This window comes from Alexandromys fortis, unplaced genomic scaffold (assembly GCF_014885135.2).
Source record: "Alexandromys fortis isolate MF-2015 unplaced genomic scaffold, M_Fortis_MF-2015_v1.1 scaffold_31, whole genome shotgun sequence".
Lineage (NCBI taxonomy): Eukaryota > Metazoa > Chordata > Mammalia > Rodentia > Cricetidae > Alexandromys > Alexandromys fortis.
In genome coordinates, this window is record NW_026067974.1 from 12,803,966 (window position 1) to 12,811,802 (window position 7,837).

The window sequence follows — 7,837 nt, forward strand, 5'->3', positions numbered from 1 at the left end:
AAAAAAAAAAAAAAAAAAAAAAACCTGCCAGGCCCATTATAGTGCCTCCCTCCAGAAAATGGTGAAGAAAATTGAAATCCACCAGCACACCAAATATACTTGTTTCTTCTGACTCACAGAATTGAAAGGCCAGCGGAAATGTTCCCATCCTTGTCTTACAATAAAGGGTTAATCTCTATCACTAACCAAAATCAGAGTTTAATGTAAATGAACGACACCCAACACAGAGCCAGGCATACAGCAGGTGCTCAATCTATGCTCCCTCTTTTCCTTCCTTCCTCTTGATTTGACAAGCTGACATGAATGAACTCCAGCCTCTTCCCATGTCTCCAAAGTTCGAGAGCTGAACTGGCGTTCTTCCTCTTGAAAGGGTCAGGTCCTCTGTAACTTTGTGTCTTCCCGGTTGGGTCTTTCTTTCAATTAGAATGCCTACTCCCACACCTGTTGAGGAATATCATTTTCAAGTGAGTGTGACTTCTGTTTACACTGTTTAACTCTGTGAAACTGTGTTACTGCGCCCGTCTAAAACACTGATGGTCCTAATAAAGAGCTGACCAGCCAATAGTGAGGCAGGAACAACGAGTAGAGGATGCTAAGGGTTAGCCACTCGGCCAATGGAGTAAGAAAGAAAGATATACAGAAGTAAGAGAAAGATAAAAGCCCAGAGAGGGAAAAGGTAGACAAGACAAGCCGGCAAGAAACAAGCCAAGCTCAGACTGGGCATTCATAACTAAGAATAAGTCTCCGTGTGATTTATTTGGGAGCTGGGTGGTGGGCCCCTCAAAAAGCCAAAAGAGTAAAGCATCACACAACACTCATCCTATGAGAAAACTGATTCTTTTAGGAATCACCTCCTCTGGGTTTTTCCTAGATATTCTCAGCAAAGTTAATCTCTTCTACTAGACTGCTTCCTCAGGTCTCTCCCCCATCTACAATAACACTCAGCACCTTGGACTGCGACGAATCAATTTGTTAGCCTACTTCCTTGTAAGAAAATTTAATGATTAAATAATTTATTACTTTATAAATATATTAATATTATAAATATTATTAATTTATAAATTAATTAATTTATTTATAAGTTATTTCTATGTTCCAAAAAACTATACCAGACATCTAACCCAGTGAGGCAGATTTATAATTCTCATCTTGGGGATGGGGGGATGTGACATTATTTATTAGCTTGTTATTTAGCTCTAGTTAACCTAAAATAAATTAAAATCAGGCTGGCCTCAAACTTGCAGCGATCCTCTTTCCTTTGCCTCCCGTATACTGGGATTAGAGGTATGAGCTACAATGCCTAGATTCTTTTCTTTTTCTCCTGAGACAAGTGTCTTGTATAGCCCAGGCTTGCCTTCAACTTACTTTGCAACTAAGGCTGGTTTCCTGATTCTCTTACCTCTGTCTCTCAAGTAGTAAGATTACAGACATTCAGTTCTCGTCTCACAGCAGAGAGCTCGAGGATTTAGAAAGTAAACAACTGCCCTGGTGTGGTGAAGTGTGCCTTCAACCCTGCCACATGGGGAGTCACAAAAGCAGCAACAAAAGAGGCGGGGAAGGATCGGATGTGATGCACACCTGTCATTGTCACCCCGTAACCAGCACTCACAGGTGGAGGCTCGCTGGAGGATAGCAGGAGTTCATGGAAAGTTCAAGGCCAGCCTGGGCTACGTGAGCCTTTATTTCTGCAAACCCCTACGATTCCCCCATCTGCAAGTAGTCTACATAACCAATCTAATTCCACTCTCTGAAGGACTTGTTTTGTTTTTTCATAATTTATTTTTAATTTGCAGCCCGGTGGTGGTGGCGCACACCTTTAATCCCAGTGCTAGGGAGGCAGAGGCAGGCAGATCTCAGTGAGTTCAAAGCCAGCCTGGTCTACAAAGCAAGTTCCAGGACAGCTAGGAAGGTTATACAGAGAAACCCTGTCTTTAAAAACCAATAATAAAAATAATAATTTATTTATGTGCATTGGTGTTTCACCTGCATGTATGTCTGAGGTCATCAGAAGGCCTGGAAGTGGAGTTACGGACAGGCTCGAGCTGTCGTGTGAGTGCTAGGAATTGAACCCAGATCCCCTGGAAAGAGCATCCAGTGCTCTTAACCACTAAGCCATCTCTCTAGCCCCAGGACTGGTTTTATTTTTTCTGGTTCTCTGAGACAGGGTCTCATGTGGCCCAGGGCAGTCTGGAACTTAAAATACCTCAAGTCTCTGATCCTCCCGTCCCCATCTCCGAGTGTTGAGATTACCTGTACACACCACCACACCCAGCCGAATAACTCACTTCTCCCTAATGCAAAGACAGGGAAATGAGGTTGTGTGCCTTCTGAGGTTATACAGCTTCCACCTGATTCTGGCTTGAACCTGTCACCGTATTGTGTGGAAGCCCAAGCTCCCTGAGGAAGCTATGTGAAGGGTTCTGACTGAACACCTAAAGCTCAGCTGAAAGCAAGCATAGCTGGAATGTCAGCCAGCCTGCTGAGTCCAGATCCCAGCTTTTATGCCACCTTAAGAGAGGCCATAGAGACTAGGGAATTGTTATCTAGGCCTACCTAGATAGCAGAACATAGCAAAATTAACTGCCACTGCTTTGAGTGACCCAATTTAGGTGCGGGGGGCTGGAAAGCACTCAGTGAGGGTCTGGAATAGTGACACCATCCCATTAATCCCACCACTTAGGCAGATGCCAGGTGTGTCTCTGTGAGTTCAAGGCCAGCCTGATTTACACAGCAAGTTTCAGACCAGCCAGAGCTACATAGTGAAATTCCATCCCCAAAAAACAAACAAAAAATAAATAAATCTTTAAAAATATTTATGGGGGGCTGGAGAGATGGCTCAGAGGTTAAGAGCATTGCCTGCTCTTCCAAAGGTCCTGAGTTCAATTCCCAGCAACCACATGCTGGCTCACAGCCATCTGTAATGGGGTCTGGTGCCCTCTTCTGGCCTGCAGGCATACACACAGACAGAATATTGTATACATAATAAATAAATAAATATTTTAAAAAATATATTTATGGGTATGTGTGTGTGCCTGGCAACCAAATGCAGATTTTTTTTTCTGGGAGTAACCAGTGTTTATAACCCCTGAGCCATCTCTCCAGCCCAATTTCTTTTAATTTTTTTAAAAAATAGTAATAAATTTAGGGAGGGTTCATCACATGGCAACAGGTAGCCAAGTTTTGATTGTTTTTGTTTTGTTTTGTTTTATTTTGTTTTGTTTTCCCGCTTGTTACCTGGAAGATTCAGGAACTGTAGGCCAGCTCAAGAGCTGAAACTGATCCAACTTTGTAAGGTTCTAGAAACATTTGCTCTCTGTTCCCTGGAGGAGGTCTTCTTGATCCTTAAGTAAAAAGAAAGCCTGGTAAAGACGAGATTTGGAGACGTTGCCTTGCAGACACTGTGCCCATCAAATAGGACAAGAACAACTTAGTAGATACTGGGATTCTCAAGTGTCTCGGGCACAGACTCAGGACTGCCTGAGTCTTTAGCGTCACAAAAATCGACAGGTCTATTTGTTGAGATCATCTCAGACTCTTCTGCTAAATCGGGCCCAGGCATCCACATTGGAGCGTCTCTCTTTCCTCTTGTCTAGACAATGGTCCTCCCTTTCAGAACCAAGGCCAAGGTTCTTTCCTATATTGCTTAAAACATTATTCATACCCGGTCATTCTGTTCCTGCAGTGACTTCCTGGAGGGCCCTAGGATAGAAAGAGTTCTTTCTCTTGCCCTTCAAAACCTTGCTCGCTGCCAGACTCCCTGCTACCCACTGGATTCCAGCCAGGACGGTTCCCAGTTCAGGACCTCTGCAGATGCTCTTCCTGTCCCTTCCCTGGCTTTGGCATAGCTAGTTCCTTCTCACACTTTCTATCTTACTCAGACAGGCCTTACATAAAGCTGCTTCCCACCTCCTCTTCTCTTTCTCTCTGTCCTGTTCCTGTGAACTCCCCGCAATTCTTTTATATGTTTGGTCTTATCTGTGTCTTCATCATACCGTTAGTTCCAGGGAAGTGGATGTCTGCTTCTTTGTCTCCATAGTGCCTGGCAAAAGGCACATCATATGTCTTGTGCTTGATAACCAGGGGGTGAGGGCTAGGGATGTAGCTCAATAGGTAAAAATGCTTGCCTTAGCCAGCATGAAGTCCTAGGTTTGATCCTCATCATCATATAAAAGTGGTGCATGGCTCACGCCTGTTAGCCCAGTGTTGAAGAGGTGAGAGTCAGGAAGATCAGGAGTTCAAGGTCATCCTTGGCTATTTGGTGAGTTCAAAGCTAGCCCAGGAGACATTTTAAAAAAAGTGATAGGCTAGAGAAATGGCTCAGTGATTAAGAGGGCACCATACTGCTCTTGCAGAGTTCTCAAATTGGGTTCCTAACCTCCAGGTCGCCATACCACAACTGGATGTAACTCCAGCTCCAAGAGATCTGACAGCCTCTTCTGGCCTCTACAGATGCCTGCACTTGTGCACATATTCACACAAGACATATACATGTACATAATTAAAAACTAATAAATATTCCAATAGAAGAATGGGCACAGTGGTGCTTGCCTTGAATCCTGGCACAGATCACTGTGACTTTGAGGCCAGCCTGCTCTATGTGAAGGGTTCAGACCAGCCAGAGCGGCACAGTGAAACCCTGTCCTCCTCCCCCAACCCCTTCAAGAAAGAATGAATAGCTAGATGAGCGCTGGCCTCAGTCCTCACCTCCCTTCTGAAGTCACCTTGTTTCCTCCCAGCTGTCTGCCTCTGGAGATGCTTTCTCTCTCCTGTCTTGGACCCTGCACTTTCCTCGAGTTGCCTCCACTCCACCATTACCCCTGTGCCCTTACTGCACTTGCTCCAAAGCAGCTTCTGCCTTCTCTTATCTATAGGACAGGACCCTGGCAGGCACAGGGAGCCTCACTATCAGAGTTGATATCTTCTCTAGAATTTGATTTTGCTATAGCATCCCACACTGTTAGTCATCTACACCTTCCCTCTGAGACATCCCTTCATCTCTTGACCAGCACAGCGGTCAGCAGAAGCGGTTGCATGAGCTTCAATGTTGATGTGAGAGAGAGAGAGAGACTAGGTTTGAACCTAGGCTCGTACACACAATACTCTGTTCCTTAACCCCTCTCAAGTTTTGACACCCTCATCAGAAGAGAGAATATAATACTTCTTCCCTTAGTTAACTTGCGTTGTTTCTGTTGCTGATGTAAGACATCATTTCTCTGTTGGGCAGAGTGTTTACCTAGCGCACCTGCATTCTTAGGTTCTATTCCCACCACCACATAAGCCAGGTATGATGGTACGTGTCAACAATCTTAGCACTTAGAAGTTGGAGGCAGAAAGATCAGGTGTTCAAGGTTATTCCCAGTTATTTATCAAGTTCAAGCCCAGCCTTGGATAGAGGGGATCCTATCTGAAAGAAACAAACAAAAATCATACTTTTTTAAAGGAGGCTTTCGAGGGCAGAGCTCCCCCAAAGACGAATAGACCACCCAACAAACCCTAAAACCAAGCATGAGAAGCCCTCTTATTGGTCAAAGAAGTCCAAAAGACTCCCAAAACATTATAGGCTATTGCTATTGTACTTGATTTCTTCCCAGAGGTTGAGAGTGAGTCCCCATAGCTGCAAATACCATGCACTTCAGACAAGCACCTGGAGGATCTGAGATGGATCCAACCTGAAAGGCTCCACCCTGAGAACTATCTTTCATGGTACCAGAAGTCACCATGAAAGCTTCCAAGGGAGAATAGCAACCAACAGTCCTAATCTAGATATGACACCTACTAACTACAGTCACCACCAGCCTGGCACCGTTAACCCTAAAGGTGTAATAGTGGCACCCATATCTCGGTGGTCACCAACAGCTCTCATTAGACTTAAGGCCCACTCAACAAGAAAGAAAGAAATCTCTCCTGGAAGCTCACCCAATACCCTGCATTCTAAATATTTATCCTTACATCCACAGATAAGTGTAGTCCTTACCCTCAACAAAGAAGCTTCTTGTTGCAACAGACCGAGACCATTATGAAAAGCTACAACCCATCAAAATATAGAAACTAAGTGATAGTGTGGTACCTAGCCCCAACTGGTCATCTATAACACAGCTCCTGACCTAAGGTTTAGGGAACATCTCCAAAGAGAGGATAGCAACGTTGCAAGAGAGAAACAGTGTCTGCTGTGAGATTGTGGCTCCTAGAAATGTCAGGGAAGCTACACCCGTGAAGTTTCAACAGCATGGATGCCTAAAGAAGACCTGAACAAGGGTAATATGCTAACATGAAGGGGGAAATTTCACAGGGCCCAAACAAAGAACTACAAGCAACCAAGGAATGCTGAGAGTGAAAGAAACGTCTTCCCTAGGGAAGAGCACCCCCAACTGGTTACTCAGTGCTAAGAAGTCAGCCGTAGAATCGTAAGTCTACGGGTAACATGTTGTATGTATATGTTTAAAAAATATTGTACATGCCAGGCGGTGATAGCGTACGTCTTTAATCCCAGCACTTGGGAGGCAGAGGTAGGTGGATCTCTTTGAGTTCGAGGCCAGCCTGATCCACAGAGTAAGTTTCAGGACAGGCTCCAAAACTACAGAGAAACCCTGTCTTGAAGGGGGGGGGGGGACATATGCTGCCGGGTGGTGGTGGCGCACGCCTTTAATCCAGCACTCGGGAGGCAGAGGCAGGCGGATCTCTGTGAGTTCGAGGCCAACCTGGTCTACAAGAGTTAGTTCCAGGACAGGAACCAAAAGCTATGGAGAAACCCTGTCTCGAAAATCAAAAAAATGCATATATGTGTGCATATATCAAATATATATCATATATACATATATGACAAAGAGAAAGAGGCCATCTGAATTTGAGAGAGAGCAAGGGCAGGGTACATGGAAGGGATTATTAGAGAAAGTAGAAAATGATGTAATTATATTTTGGTTTTTAAAAAAAGTTTAAAGGAAGGAGGCAGGGAGGAAGCTGAAATTGGGCTCAAATTGCAAAACAAAGAGTTGGGCAGTCACACCTTGGGAAAGGCAGTTCCAGGAACGAGAGTTTGTGGAGTTCCACGAAAGTCCTGCCCTTTGCTTGTCATGGCTTGACTGAAAATAGAATCCAGCACTAGACCGCCCTCTCCAAACTGTCGGAGCCTGGCAGTTCATTGACCCAGACAGGACTTCACAGCCATCCTTAACAGAGCAGCTGAGGACAGGAACAGGGTGTCTGCTCACAGACACGAAGACCTGGAGACCTGGAAGGAAAGAGCAGGGCATTTCTGAGCAAGGGACGTTACATCCACATCAGAATGGCCCAATTCTGAACGAATCCTGCACTGGTTGGAAGGTGTCTTGGTTTTCCATTGCAGTGAAGAGACACCATGACCAAGTCAATTTACAAAATAAAGCATTTAATTGGAGGCTTGTTTATAGTTTTGGAGGTGCATCCATGACCAGTATGCCAGGAAGCATGGCAACAGGCATGGTGCTGAGCAGACCTGAGAGCTTAAAGTCCTGACCTGAAAGTTGGAGGCAGAGAGCGAGAAAGGTCTGACTTGGGTGGTTTTTTTTTTTTGAAGCCTCACAGCCCACCCCCAGTGACACACCTCCTCCACCAAGGCCACACCTCCTAATCCTTCCCAAACAGTGCCACCAACTGGGTGTCCTAGCATTCAAATATATGAGCCTGTGAGGGATCTTTTATTCAAACCATGGATGGCCTTCTCATTTCTGATTATGCCATGGGGTCCTCACTCTTTAGAACCATCATCTTCTAAAGGAGGGCTGTCCTCTCTTTATTTTCTTTCTTTTCTTTTCTTTTCTTTTTTTTTTTTTTTTTTTTTTTTTTTTTTTTTCTCTTCTCA